The following is a 13189-nucleotide window of genomic DNA, read 5'->3' as shown; positions in this document are numbered from 1 at the left end:
TAATGAGCCACAGTAAAATATGGGGCCAGAGATTGTTTACAATAAAAATCGAGGTCATATCTTAACAATAATATCCACTTAAGTTAATCACTGTGGAAATGGTGACTATTTAATAATGACCATTCTAAGTCATCTAGTCTTTAAGGTGTGGATAGAATTGATAGATTTGACCACTTATTTTATCATAGAAAAATTTGCCAGCACATTTGCATGTTTTTTCCCCCATTTTGATTCCCCTGAATACCATCCAGTCAATAGGTAATACTGTAGGGAGACTGGGCATACGTACTAAGCCTTTCTCCAGAGTTGGAACCCTATAATAATACAAGATAGAATCAAAGAAGAGTTTAGAGAGTATTTCCTGACGGTCTAGTGATTAAGGTTCTGTGCTTTCACTGCCGAGGGCACGGGTTCAATCCCTGGTCGGGGAACTGGGATCTCGCAAGCTGCTTGGCATGGCCAGAAGAAAAAGAAAAGGAATTTAGAGATAATCTTAATGGAAATCCCAACTCTCTCACCTATCAGCTTTGTGACCTTGGCCAATTATATAATTTCTCTAATAAATAGTGTATAAAGCAGATTTCATAAGAATTACAAAAAATAATATACTGCAGTGAATGGCATATTTTAAGCACTTGATGCTTGTTTTTGTTTTGAGGGAGGATTAACGTCGAGAACAGTTAAATATGTTGCAGTATGGGTCTGGCAGAATTTTTCAGGTAAAGGGATTTGAATCTAAAGAAGATTGTATACAGGCTTAGAGATGAAGGAGAAAGAGTCATAAAAATCACAATTTATTAGGTACCTAATATGTTTTGAACCCCATAGTGGGCACACATAATAAGAGAAAGCCAATATAAGAGGAAGTAGGAGAACTTCAGAAGAAGTATTACAGTTATTACCAATTTCTTTGCAAAACTTTGTGCCTCTGAAAATAAGCTGTGTCACACCTCTAGAAGTAGTTTGCTCATTCATGGCATGGATTAAGAAACTAGTTCTGATAATTGGAGATACCTAGTATGTTTTGTTGAAAGTATGCTATGAAGGAAAAATAATGAGCTTTTTTGGGTCTTCTCCCCTGAGTCCTTATGCATCCCGAAACACACTGGAATGAAAGCAGAGACCACATATGTGCTCACATAGATTTCTCTCTTTGAGAAAGTGAGCCATTAAGGGAAAGTATAACTTTGTATAGCCAGGGCCTAACATATTTTGATTATATAATTGTGCCCAATGAAAGGTTTTTGAATGCATGAATTAATGAACAAGTGCATTAGAGTGAATGAATGAATAAATGAATCTCCAAGTTAAGTCCAGAGTTTTGTTTTTTGTTTTTTTTAAGTCCAGAGTTTTAATGAGGAGGGTCGAAACATATTTATTGAGGACCCTTTGTTATACACATAATTGTCACTCTGCCAGTTCTGAAACGCATAAAATATTACATCACAAAAATGATCGCCGTTAAAGATGGTGAAGTTTTGGTAAAAATGATGTGTACATTCCTTGCTGGTGACATTATTAATTGATAATCCCTTTAGAAAGTTACATGACCATTTGCAGCAAAAGCCACAAATTTACTCATATCCATTGCCTTCAAAATTCTTCTCTTATGGAAACATTTGAACAGAAACAAAAGCTGACCATAAAAAAATTTTATTGCAATCAATATTAGTAGCAAAAAGTTGGAGACAAACTAAAAGTCCAGCAAAATAATGATTTTATAGATTATGGTACATCAACACAGTTTAATGCTATGAAGCCATTAAAATAATAATTACGTAGCAAAATAAGGTATGTTTATGAGATAATATATGTAAAAATAGTGAATGTGAAATTCTATGTATACCATTATTGTAACAATGTAAATACAGCATGTGTATATCAATAATAGGCATAAATAAAACTAGTTCTGTCAGGATAATAAGATAATTGGTTTTGCATTTTCAAAACATTTATTCATCTTACATTATCTTTCAATACACTTCTAAAAATTTTATTTTCTTTTGTCATAAACAGAAACTGTAGGGCCTTTTCTTCTGATAATTCAGTGTCTTTATAGAGCTTGAGATTTATTATCATTTGCTCTATACAGAAATTTAGGAATATGTAGATGACTGGGAAAAAGGTATATAAAATTGATCTCTGGCTATATACTTTGAAGGCTGTTTTAAAGAATAAATTCCCAGTATACATTCATTTTCTTATATAGTTTGTTTTTCCTGAAAGTCAACTTAAGGTAAAAAGTCAAAGGCTTTTATCTTATAGATATAAATATGTGTGTATCTTTGTTAATCTGAAGGCAGCACATTAAAATGGAAAGGAGCACTTGGCCAACAGTTTGGATCTGTTGGTTTTACAGATGGGGGAACCCTGGGAGGCAGGGAGATGAAGTGATTTGGACAGGGATGCAATGCCAATTAATGGCAGAGCCATGGTCAAAATGTACAGGTTTTGAGCGAGTTGAGAACTTTTCCACCCACCTCTCAGCCAGAATGCTTTTCCCATCACCCTAAAATGAACTGTCAACTTCCTTCTAGCTTCAGAGCCCATGAAGATTTTTCTCCACCTGCAGTGTCACATCTGTGCTGCATCCCCATGTCTAAAGAGAACAGGATTTTCTATCTCAGCCAGAAATTGCTACTTAGTACACACCTGCACAGAGGTAAATGCTGGCGCTTGGGTAGTCTTGTCTCCATGTGCTCATTGGTTGCATCTCCTCAAAATCAGGAGTTCTGCTTCTCAGCTCTATATCATTAATGTGTTCACCTAGCTATAGCATTCCTATCTGTCTTAATAGCCTTTCTGAGTCCTCCCTCCCCATCATCCACAGGCAGAAATCCTGGTCAAAGCAAGTGGCTCCCACTGGGGTAGCTTTCAAAAATCCACAAAGAACAAATTAGTGTCCCTGATTTGCTTCAGAAACACACTGCAAAGAAGCCTCTACAACATGCTTGAAAGAAAACAAACAACTAAGAGAGAAAATAAGTTCAAAGGAAAACCCACTGCTATTCTTAAAAGGAGCTCTAAGGAGAAGACTTCAAGAAAGATAAATGGTTGCTGAGGACCGTTTGTGCATTAGCCTGTGGTAGAGCAATTAGGCAGTAGTGGAAGGGAGGATGAGTGGGTAAATTCATCTGAGGGTCCTATGAAGCCAGCCTTGAAGGAATTTAAAAAATATATACTCGTTTTATTTAATGAATGTAGTCAAATGAACCTAGATGATTATATTTAATCTCTAAATTTATATGTAGTTTGTCAAACCAGACATCAGTTAAACACAACTTCCTCCTTTGCACCCATTTGTTCTTGGCCTTCTCATTCCTTCCTTTGTGTTAATATGGTGATTAAGCTCTCTTGCTTTATCTCCTGTTTACTATGTTGTAGAGAAATATATGACTCTTTTATTATCAGAGCAATAGGCAATTATTAGTTAGAAGACCCTTCTTAGTCTCTTTGGAAAAACCATTATTTTATTGCCTTTTATCAATAATATTCACCCAGAAACCTAGACAGTAAGTATTAACTGAGCATCTACTATGAATCAGGCTCTAGTCTAACCATCATGGAAGGTCCAAATCTGACTAATGTTTTGTCCTTGTCCTCAAGGATTTCATAGTGTGAGAAGGGGATATGAAGACTTCCTGGGACAGGTGCTGGTTTAGCCAGTCTAGCTACCCTTTGTGTCCTCCCTCCTCTCATGGCTTCTGTGAACCTAGGCAGTATCTTTGATGAATAAGGCAACCAGCCAAGAGAGAAAGGCTCTAAATCAATGGCTCCCAAACATGGGTCCTTGGATCTGAACCTCCAGATGAACCTCTTGTGCTTTTTTTTTCCTTTTTTTTTTTTGCGGTACGCGGGCCTCTCACTGTTGTGGCCTCTCCTGTTGCGGGGCACAGGCTCTGGACTTGCAGGCTCAGCGGCCATGGCTCACGGGCCTAGCCACTCGGCGGCACGTGGGATCTTCCCGGACTGGGGCATGAACCCATGTCCCCTGCATCGGCAGGTGGACTCTCAACCACTGTGCCACCAGGGAAGCCCCCTCTTGTGCTTTTTGAAACTACCTAGTCTAGTATGGATCAGAGTATCTTGGAGAGAGGACTACAGTGTGTGTTTTAACGATGCTCTGTAGGTGATTTTGATACTTCATCAGGTTTGGAAATCAACAATGAATGAATCCATAATGGACAAGAGGAAGTGAGTGTAGAAATGGATAAGGAAAATAACCATCAGTAGACACCTACAAGGCAATATACATAATGGTTAAAGACTATATACCCTGTGGGGTCAGACTGCTTGAGTTTAAATTCTGTCTCTGCCACATAGAGCCGTGAGATTTTGGGGCAAGGTTTAAAAACTAGCTGGTCTACAGTTCCCACATTTTGTAAAGTGAGAAACATAGTATTACCTACCTCGGAATTATTATAGGGAGTAAATGAGTTAACCTATTTAAAGCAGTTAGAACCATATTAGAGTTAAAGAAAACAGTAAGTGGCACTGCTACTACTACTACTAGTTGTTGTTCTTCTTCCTATTATTATTATTATCATAAGGAAGTTTATGCTTAGAGTCTTACAAGAATACAGATGAGGGATGATAGGAGTTCACCTCTGTTTAACCCCCCAGACTAAATAAAGCAAAACCCCCTTCCATTCCAAGCTGTCTGCAGCAGTCTTGGGCTCTGTGGACCGCATCAAGCCAGGGGCCAAGGCGCTCTACCTCAGGGCTGCCTTGGGTACCACACTCTCCCATGTCTCTGACATCGTAGGCCAACAGGGTCTGGTCTGTGCAGTTGAGTTTTCCCACTGCCCCGGTTGTGACCTCATTAATTTGGCCAAGAAGTGAACCAACATTATTCCTGTCATTGAAGATGCTCAGCACTCACACAAATACCACAAGCTCATTGCAATGGTGGATGTGATCTTTGCCGACATGGCCCAGCCAGACCAGACCCAGATTGTAGCCCTGAATGCCCACACCTTCCTATGTAATGGAGGACACTTTGTGATTTCCATTAAGCACAATTGCATTGACTTCACAGCCTCTCCCGAGGCCATATATGTCTCTGAAGTGAAAAGATGCAACAGGAGACAATGAAGCCCCAGGAGCAGTTGACTTTAGAGCAATATGAAAAAGACCACCCTGTGGTCATAGGTGTGTACAAGCCACATCCCAATGTGAGCTGAAGCCCAGCACCGTCTGGACTGGGATAGATTGCATTGCTACTGTTGCTGATGTTAGACTAGGTGATTTTTAATTTGTGATTCTTTAGAAGCTTGTAGGCTATTGTTTTCTGTGCTTAGTAGATGGGTAATGTCTAGCCACTGTACTATCCACTACACTATACTGCTATACATTCTATTGTTTTCCACTTATACACTCAACGTATTAGGAACAATAGAAATTATAAAGCAAAAAAGAAGCATTAAACAATTTTTAAATGTCTTTAATTGTTCATTTCTCATCATGGCTGTAACAGACCCAAAAGTAATATTAATATTCAATTATATTTGGTTCAATCAATAGGCTTTCTGCTCATCCCTGGGCAGAAGTTGGTGTGGGCTGCTAAGAAGTACTCTGGCATCAGATTCAGAATACTGGGTTCTCAATCCAGGCCTGCTTCTGACCACCAGAGTGGTCTTGGGCATGTCATGTAATATCTCTGGGCTTACTATTTCATTTATAATTGAGATTGTGTTGATCTCTAGGGATAACTAAAGCGCATCCCCTTCTAGTGGTTTATTTCACTCTGCCTCTGGTCCAAATTTGAGTGGCAATAAGGCAAGAATATTTACCAATAAGGAGTCTAATTACTCTAATTTCAGGATGCTGACTGGGCCACAGACCTAGCATGTGGATCTCTTCTTTTCATCTGCTTTCTCTTTGAGACACTCACTGTCTTCTGTGGTAGCCTGGCCCATGACCATTCTATTATTACTGACAGGTAGAATTATCTTGTGTTTCCCAAAGTATCCTCTATATAGAATATTAATTCAATAAAATATTAATAAATACATCAGGGAAGTATTTCCGTGATAAAGAAAAAGATTCAGAATTAAGATGTTAAACACATTTAAACTGGTTATTTTTTTTTTGACTACTCAGAATCCGGAATATGCAGCTGTACACTGTGAATTACCAATGTGAGAATATAGTACAAATTGCTTCCAAAATATTTTGATCATGGAATCCTCACCTTCAAGAAATATCCCAAGGGATCAGTGTTCCATGGAATACACTTTTGCAAATGTTGGAAGAATATTTACCAGTTTTGGTTTCTAAACAAGTGTCAACCATGTAATAAGCAAGTTTTCTATTAGAGGTTCTATGAGAAAAAGTAGCTTACCCTAAGACACAATCATTCAGAATGGGAATTTTGAAAACTTTGTATATTTAGCCACCACTACAGTATAACACATTCTATTCTTTCAATTCAAAGATCTTGAGAACACTGTAAAATTTCTGAATATTTTATTTATTGTCTAATTTTTAAAAATTTTTATTGGAGTATAGTTGATTTACAATGTTGTGTTAACTTTCTGCTGTACAGCAAAGTGAATCAGTTATACATATATCCACTCTTTTTTAGATTCTTTTCCCATATAGGTCATTACAGAATATTGAGTAGAGTTCCCTGTGCTATACAGTAGGTACCTTATTAGTTATATATTTTATATATAGTAGTGTGTATACATCAATCCCAATCTCCCAATTTATCCCTCCTCCCTTTCCCCCCCTGGTAACCATAAGATTGTTTTCTACGTCTGTAACTCCTGAATATTTTATTTAGGAATGTATACAAATGTGGGATGTGAGGAAGAAATCTGAAGCCCAAATCATTTCTTGGTCCCTGTTGCCTGGCTAAGTCTGTTGTACTGGTCCTCACCAGTACTCATGTGCCAAACAAAAACAGGGCTTAACTCCCTGCCACCCAGTTTCTAAAAGGCTGTCAATCCTGACTTGGTCTTTTTGTATAAAAAGAAAAGATTGAAATTGTTACTCATGCCTGATTCATTGGACCAAAGGAGCAATTGCCAAGATCTCATCAAACCCTTAAAGTGTAATGGCTGGCAGTTCTTGTTCCAGTATGAATATTAGATGTTTTTCCTGAATGAAAGAAAACTTACTACATTCCCTTTCTTTAAAAAAGGGGAATGGAGTAAAGAACATTAGATCACAAGTCTTTACTGGTAATAGGTGTTCTGTTTCTGGAAAGGTGCTAGGTCTATCCCCCCATGACCTACCCTTTGTTTCAATGTAGTTAGCTTCTTAAATTCTATAGTGTTTTGTCAAAATAATGGGAGATTTCACTGGCTTTTACTGTATCCAGACATTAGTGGAGCCTTGAATAGGTTTCAAATAATAATTCATCCAAGCCAGATTTGAATCCAGCAACGTACAAAAGAAGGTGGAGTTACTGAAGGTAGTCATAAGTAAATAGAGGATATTATATGACTTCTCTTTCTTTGAAGATGCAAGCCTTGATTTTTTTTTTTCAGGATGGGCATTCATGACCAGTTGATATTTCTTTGGCCAAGTAGTTATGTCACCAAACCAGGATTGCTCTGTTATTTTAGAAGGCAGTCCTTTAAAAATCCAGCCATTTGGCAATGTGAATTTGACAGAGAAAATGATGGCTAAGTTAAGCCTCTTATCAATAATACCAAAGATTGTTTAAAAATAGCATACTATTTTTTTTTAAATAGAAGTAGGCTAACAGAAGTGGATCAAAATGTTAATGCCCATATAATTTCTGATGATATTTTTTAAAAGTAATACATGTACGTGATTAGAAAATTTAAATTGTATGTAAGTACAAGATAAAATATAAATGTCTCACAACCCCACCTTCCATAGAGAAAACTACTGTTGATTTTTGCATTTGTGTGAGGCCTAGTGATAATAATAACAATAACATATCAGCGTCCATCCATCACTGTCTGTCTCATGTATCAATTTGAAAACCATTCAACTGTTCAGGTTGCTTAAAAAAAATCATATCATGCACATACTTGTACATCTGGTGGTTTTCACATAACTTTATGTCTTGGAACTCTTTCTATTCTAATAATCATGGATTTACTTCATTCTCTATAATGGCTACATAATACTCTCCCACAAGATCTATCATAAATTATTCAATCAATGGGGATAATTTCTAAAGTTATCTTGCACATAAAATAAGAATAGATTTTCCTCACCTTGTTTTAGCCCACTGATAAGATAAAGTAGTATATTTCCAAGAATATATTTTCTTATTAAGATACACAAATATTCTTTAGATACGTGATCCTAATTTGATAATGTTTTGAAATATATGTAGCCTAAGTTTCCATTAGCATAAATAGTAACTATAGGAGGTTTGAAAGTCAGAATTGGCAGTTATTCTCCTAAAGCCATATATAGAGAGGATCTGGAATAGAAATGTTGTTTTCTGTGGCGATCTTGAATCAAAGAAGAAAACACTGAGCCAAATTTACTTGTGATCACAATTTATATTATAATCTGACAGACCAAGGAGTTAAGAGTAGGAAAGGGAGAAAAGGAAACAATTGTTGCATGAGCTTTATGTGCCAAGGACTGGGTTAGGTGTTAACACATTATTTTTAGTTACGGGATTATTGTTATTAATTATTTAATAATTAGCTTTCCTGAAGTTATTTCCAGCCACTATGAGATGGATATTGCAGACAGTCAAGAGTCTTTATTATTTCCTTAAATGTACTCTCATCTATAACAGTTCTGCCTCTGTGACTGATGATAAAAACTAGAAAGGAGAAAATATTGAGAAGGCCAAGATGGACTGAGATTCTTTCTAATATCAACAATAACCTGACAGGGCTGTAAAAGGTACATGAAAATTAAGTTATCCTTTCAAACCTACCAACCTAGCAAATTTTAATGTCAGCCTTGCAGATGATTATGATCACCAGATATAAAGCTTAGGAAAAAAATTAGGACATATGCAAGGGTAATTAAGAAACTGGCAAATTAAAATTTAAACGAGGACTTTCAATAATGGCATTATTGCAGTGCATTTCTTCACTGACTGATATTGGGTATTATCTATTCTTTCATCACTTTGTTGTGTGTACCTGTGAAAAGGCATTGGGAAGTTTCACTTTAAGAAGATAAGAAAGAAATTAATCAGTCAGACCTTTCTGCTTTCCAGACTGCAATTTTATCTCTGACAGTGACACTCTCACCTGTACTTCAGAGGGTGGGTGATTATGAGCATGAATTATTGAGCCCAGTAAGGATTCAATAAATGATAGCTATTGTTATGATGATCACTGTTACTACAGTTGTACTTTTGGCAGTTCACTCATTTCTGGCTTCCCTTAATAATGAAACTATCAGTCATTCATTTTCTATAATTCTGTTTCCTTTTAAGTCTATACCATCTCTCAAAGTAACATATTTCATATGTTTGTTGCCCGATATATAAAGTAGCATTTCTTTTTTTTTTTACATGCCTTAATGACATGACACCTCATTCTTTAATCTGTTCTTTTTTTTTTTTGATAAGTCTATATTGACTGTATGAACACCATTCATGATCGTATTGATGTCAAGGAGTAGTGAAAGAGTATGGCATGAGATGTCGTGTAGATGTGGATTCAAATCTTATCTGAGTCTCTACTGTTAGGTCAATAGCAATTTGGGGGCTGTGAAGATTAAGTAAAATGACATATGGAAAGCCTATAACAAAGTGCTTGACAGATAGTAGGTGGAGAGAAAATATTATTTTTCTGCTCCAGCACCACCCCTACTTCTTACATTCTTCCCTTCCCTCCTTTTGGCATTCCAGCATGAGGGACCCTATGGTTCTAGAGGAGCACTGCCTAATAGAATTTTCTGCAGTGGTGGAAATGTCCTGTATGGTAGCCAATAGCCACATATAGCTGTTTAAATTTAAATTTAACTTAATTAAAATTAAATTAAAATTTCAGTTCCTTATTTGCACTAACTGCTAGTGGCTACACATATTGGACAGCACAGATATAGAACATTTCCTTTAAAGTTCCATTGGACAGCATTGCTTTCAAACTATAGGTTAAGTGTGACTAGTGTGATTGCAGAACTGAGTTTTAAATTTTAATACATTTTAATGCACTTAAATTTAAATAGCCACGGGTGGCTACTGGCTACCACATTGAACAGCACAGTTCTGTAGTATCACAAGCACTAGTCAACAGCTTTGCAGATTTTAGGCGTTTTTAGATTTTATCTGATGCCAGAGATTCTGAGAAGTGGGTAGATTAACCTATCAACTCCAAGTGTTTGTAATGTGTTTTTGGTTTCCTCTTCTCTAGTCTGACTAGGCTTAACTCTGCCCACATCTGATGTTCTTCCATGCTTAGCTGCCCCCAGTTTTTTAATTCAAAAACCTTTATATATCTCATTGGATTTTACTCATCTCACTTATTTTTAAATCTAGCTACAAAATCAATAAAGGACTTTTTGTAGTATACCTAACATTGTTTGGTGAATGACAAGGTTTAGAGAAAGTATATGAGAAAATGACTGTATGTAGCAGGGGGTCTTAACTACAGAGATACAACACACTGATGAGCTGTGATCACTTCTGAGGTGTGTGGTGAGTAATTTGTTGCTATTAATAAAGTGTCAACATTTGCAAATTATTCCCCTTTTTATTTTAAGAAATTAAAGTAGTCTTGATCACTGGTATAATGATGTTGGTCTGACTTATTTACATCCTGTCATGCTCTCTTGAATGGGAAAGAAGTGTTGTGTGGAGTTATGTCTGGCACATTGGTCGTAGCTCCCATACCTGGGTTCACTTATGAGATTGGGTCATTGATCAGAATGTTATCCATGCATGTCACTGTGGTGAAAACTGTTGAAAACACTATAAGCATTATGATGTCAAGCAATACATTATACTGATGCTTGGTCATGGGAACCAAACGTTTCTCCCTCACTGCCTGAATCTTGTTTTAAAAAAATTAGATGACAGCTATTTAATAATTAGACTGTTTTAACTGTAAAAAGTCTGTCTTAAATGAATGTTTTTTTGAGATGAAATAGGGTCAAGGATTCATCTGTCAACAGAGAGAAGGGAAAGGTGATGCAGTGGAAGAAGTATTAGGGGGGATTAGGACTAAGTCGAAAAGCGCAGAGTCTGGAAGGCTTCACAAGCAAAGAGAGGTTAAACATTTAATGTGAAAGGAGGAAAAGGTCATAGGAAGACATGTCTGAAGGTCAGAAAACAATATAATATTGCTAACAGCATGCAGAATGATTATTTAACTGAGTTCCCTGAAATGTGTTCAGGTTTTTGTTTGTAGACTCTGAAGACACTTGTGTTTAGAATACACATAATGAGGGAATTTGGCATCTGTTCTTGTCTAGTTCCTTTATTTACTTATGGGCAGAACAAAATTGTTATAGAAAAGATGACATGTTAGAAATTCTCACTGGTTTCTGTAATCCAGTGAGAAGTTTTCTCCTGAGGAAAACTGTAATCACTTCTAATTCATCTTGTTATTAGGGTAAACTGCATCAGAAGATTTATATTTCCCAGTTTTCTCAGGATAGAGTCTGAGTTCATTCTAGAAAATGGCAGATGGGCACAAGGACCATATCAGACCTTCTAACTGCTGGAGGAAAAGGGAAGCTTGGCTAATGTAGTATCATCTGCCCATTTAGGTTGTTTTTTCTTTGCTGACAGCTACATGGATTTAAAAGCCTATTGGGGAAGAGCTGTTCTGTCTGTAAGCAGTGGAAGCACATGATCTGATGACTGTTCTATAAATAGACCTAAGCTTCATTTTAGATAAGAATAGGTTTTCATTTATTTGGAGGCTAATTATAAATTGGATCGACATTCCTTTTGATGGACAATTCAATTGCATTTAAATTCAAATTAACATCTGCTGTTTATACTTTATATTGTACAATCTACCTGAATCTAGACAGAAGCTGTTAAAGATCTGTGGCTAGAGAATCTTTGTTCTCTGAAGAGTTTAAAGGAAAAAAAGAGCATTTTCTAAATCCTCGTTATTGGAACCAGACCGTAGTTGCCCTTGAATCAAGGATGCTTCCCTTTGTCCACAGTGTATTAAAGCGGGTTGTGCAAATATGCACAAATACATTTTGCTACAAAGGGGATGTTAAAAATATTTGTCATTTTTCAAATAATGTGTTTTGAATGAATAACACACATTATGGTATTCATATATTGTTCAGATACTGTCTTAAGAATTTAGTTAATATACATTTATAAGTACATTTCACTCCATAGATATATTAATTCTATTCATACATGAATTCATTTATAGCTATACTTCATATATATGAACCACATACTCAAACGGTAGTATTTATTGTTGGATGGATATATACAGATACGCATGTATATATATAATAAATCAGCATCTCAGAATTGCAAAACTGGAAATAATTAGCTACAGCTCCTCATGGTTTTGGGTATTTTGCTTTTTTGTAAATTCTCATTCACTTACAGACCACATGGTAATATTATAGATATTATAATATTATAATATCAAATGTTGCTAAATGCCTGAAGAATGTGCTTTTCACCAGAAAAGCATGTAAAGCACAATGACACCAGAGTAGAGAATCAATGCTCAAGGGTCACTATAAAGTTATGGGCAAAGACATACAATCCACTTACTACTGTTACTTTTTATTATAGAGTTGTAGAATTGGCATTTCCCCCCAAAGTAATTAGACAATTTATAAAATGACAAGAAGTTCTTATGGCATGATTCTCTGTCTAAAATCAGTCCTGACATCTAACTTAAAACATTGAAGAGGTAACTGATCCTGTTGAATGGTCACTTTTATCTTGTAAAAATAGTACTAGGATGGTCTTCCTTATTATTTGAGAAGATTTTAATGTGAAATAAGCATAAAATTATTTAAAAATACAACGTTTTGCATGAGCTTGAATAAGACTTCAAGGCCTTTGAATTATGTAACTACTAATTATTTGTTTGACAGACTGTGATTTTAAAGCTTCAAAATATGTAAACAAATGTTAATCATTAACAGTCATGAACTGAAATGAATAAATGTGAGCCTTTAAGAAGATCCTACAATGGGCACAGAGTTCAGAGGTTCAGTGTTCCAAATCCCTTGAATCTTCCCTATGCAGCGTCTAATATTCTCCTTAAATATTAAAAGCTATCTCATGCTCCCTAAC

At 36.1% G+C, this 13189-nt stretch overlaps 1 pseudogene; it reads left to right on the top strand.

Annotated features, from left to right (window-relative positions):
• The first annotated feature begins 696 nt into the window (after window positions 1-696).
• On the top strand, window positions 697-5183 carry LOC112396508 (rRNA 2'-O-methyltransferase fibrillarin pseudogene; annotated as a pseudogene).
• The last annotated feature ends 8006 nt before the right edge of the window (window positions 5184-13189 follow it).

The sequence above is a fragment of the Neophocaena asiaeorientalis genome, unplaced genomic scaffold (assembly GCF_003031525.2).
Source record: "Neophocaena asiaeorientalis asiaeorientalis breed wild unplaced genomic scaffold, Neophocaena_asiaeorientalis_V1.1 scaffold122, whole genome shotgun sequence".
NCBI lineage: Eukaryota > Metazoa > Chordata > Mammalia > Artiodactyla > Phocoenidae > Neophocaena > Neophocaena asiaeorientalis.
The sequence above is the reverse complement of the archived record's forward strand: the minus strand, read 5'-3'. Positions and strand labels throughout refer to the sequence as shown.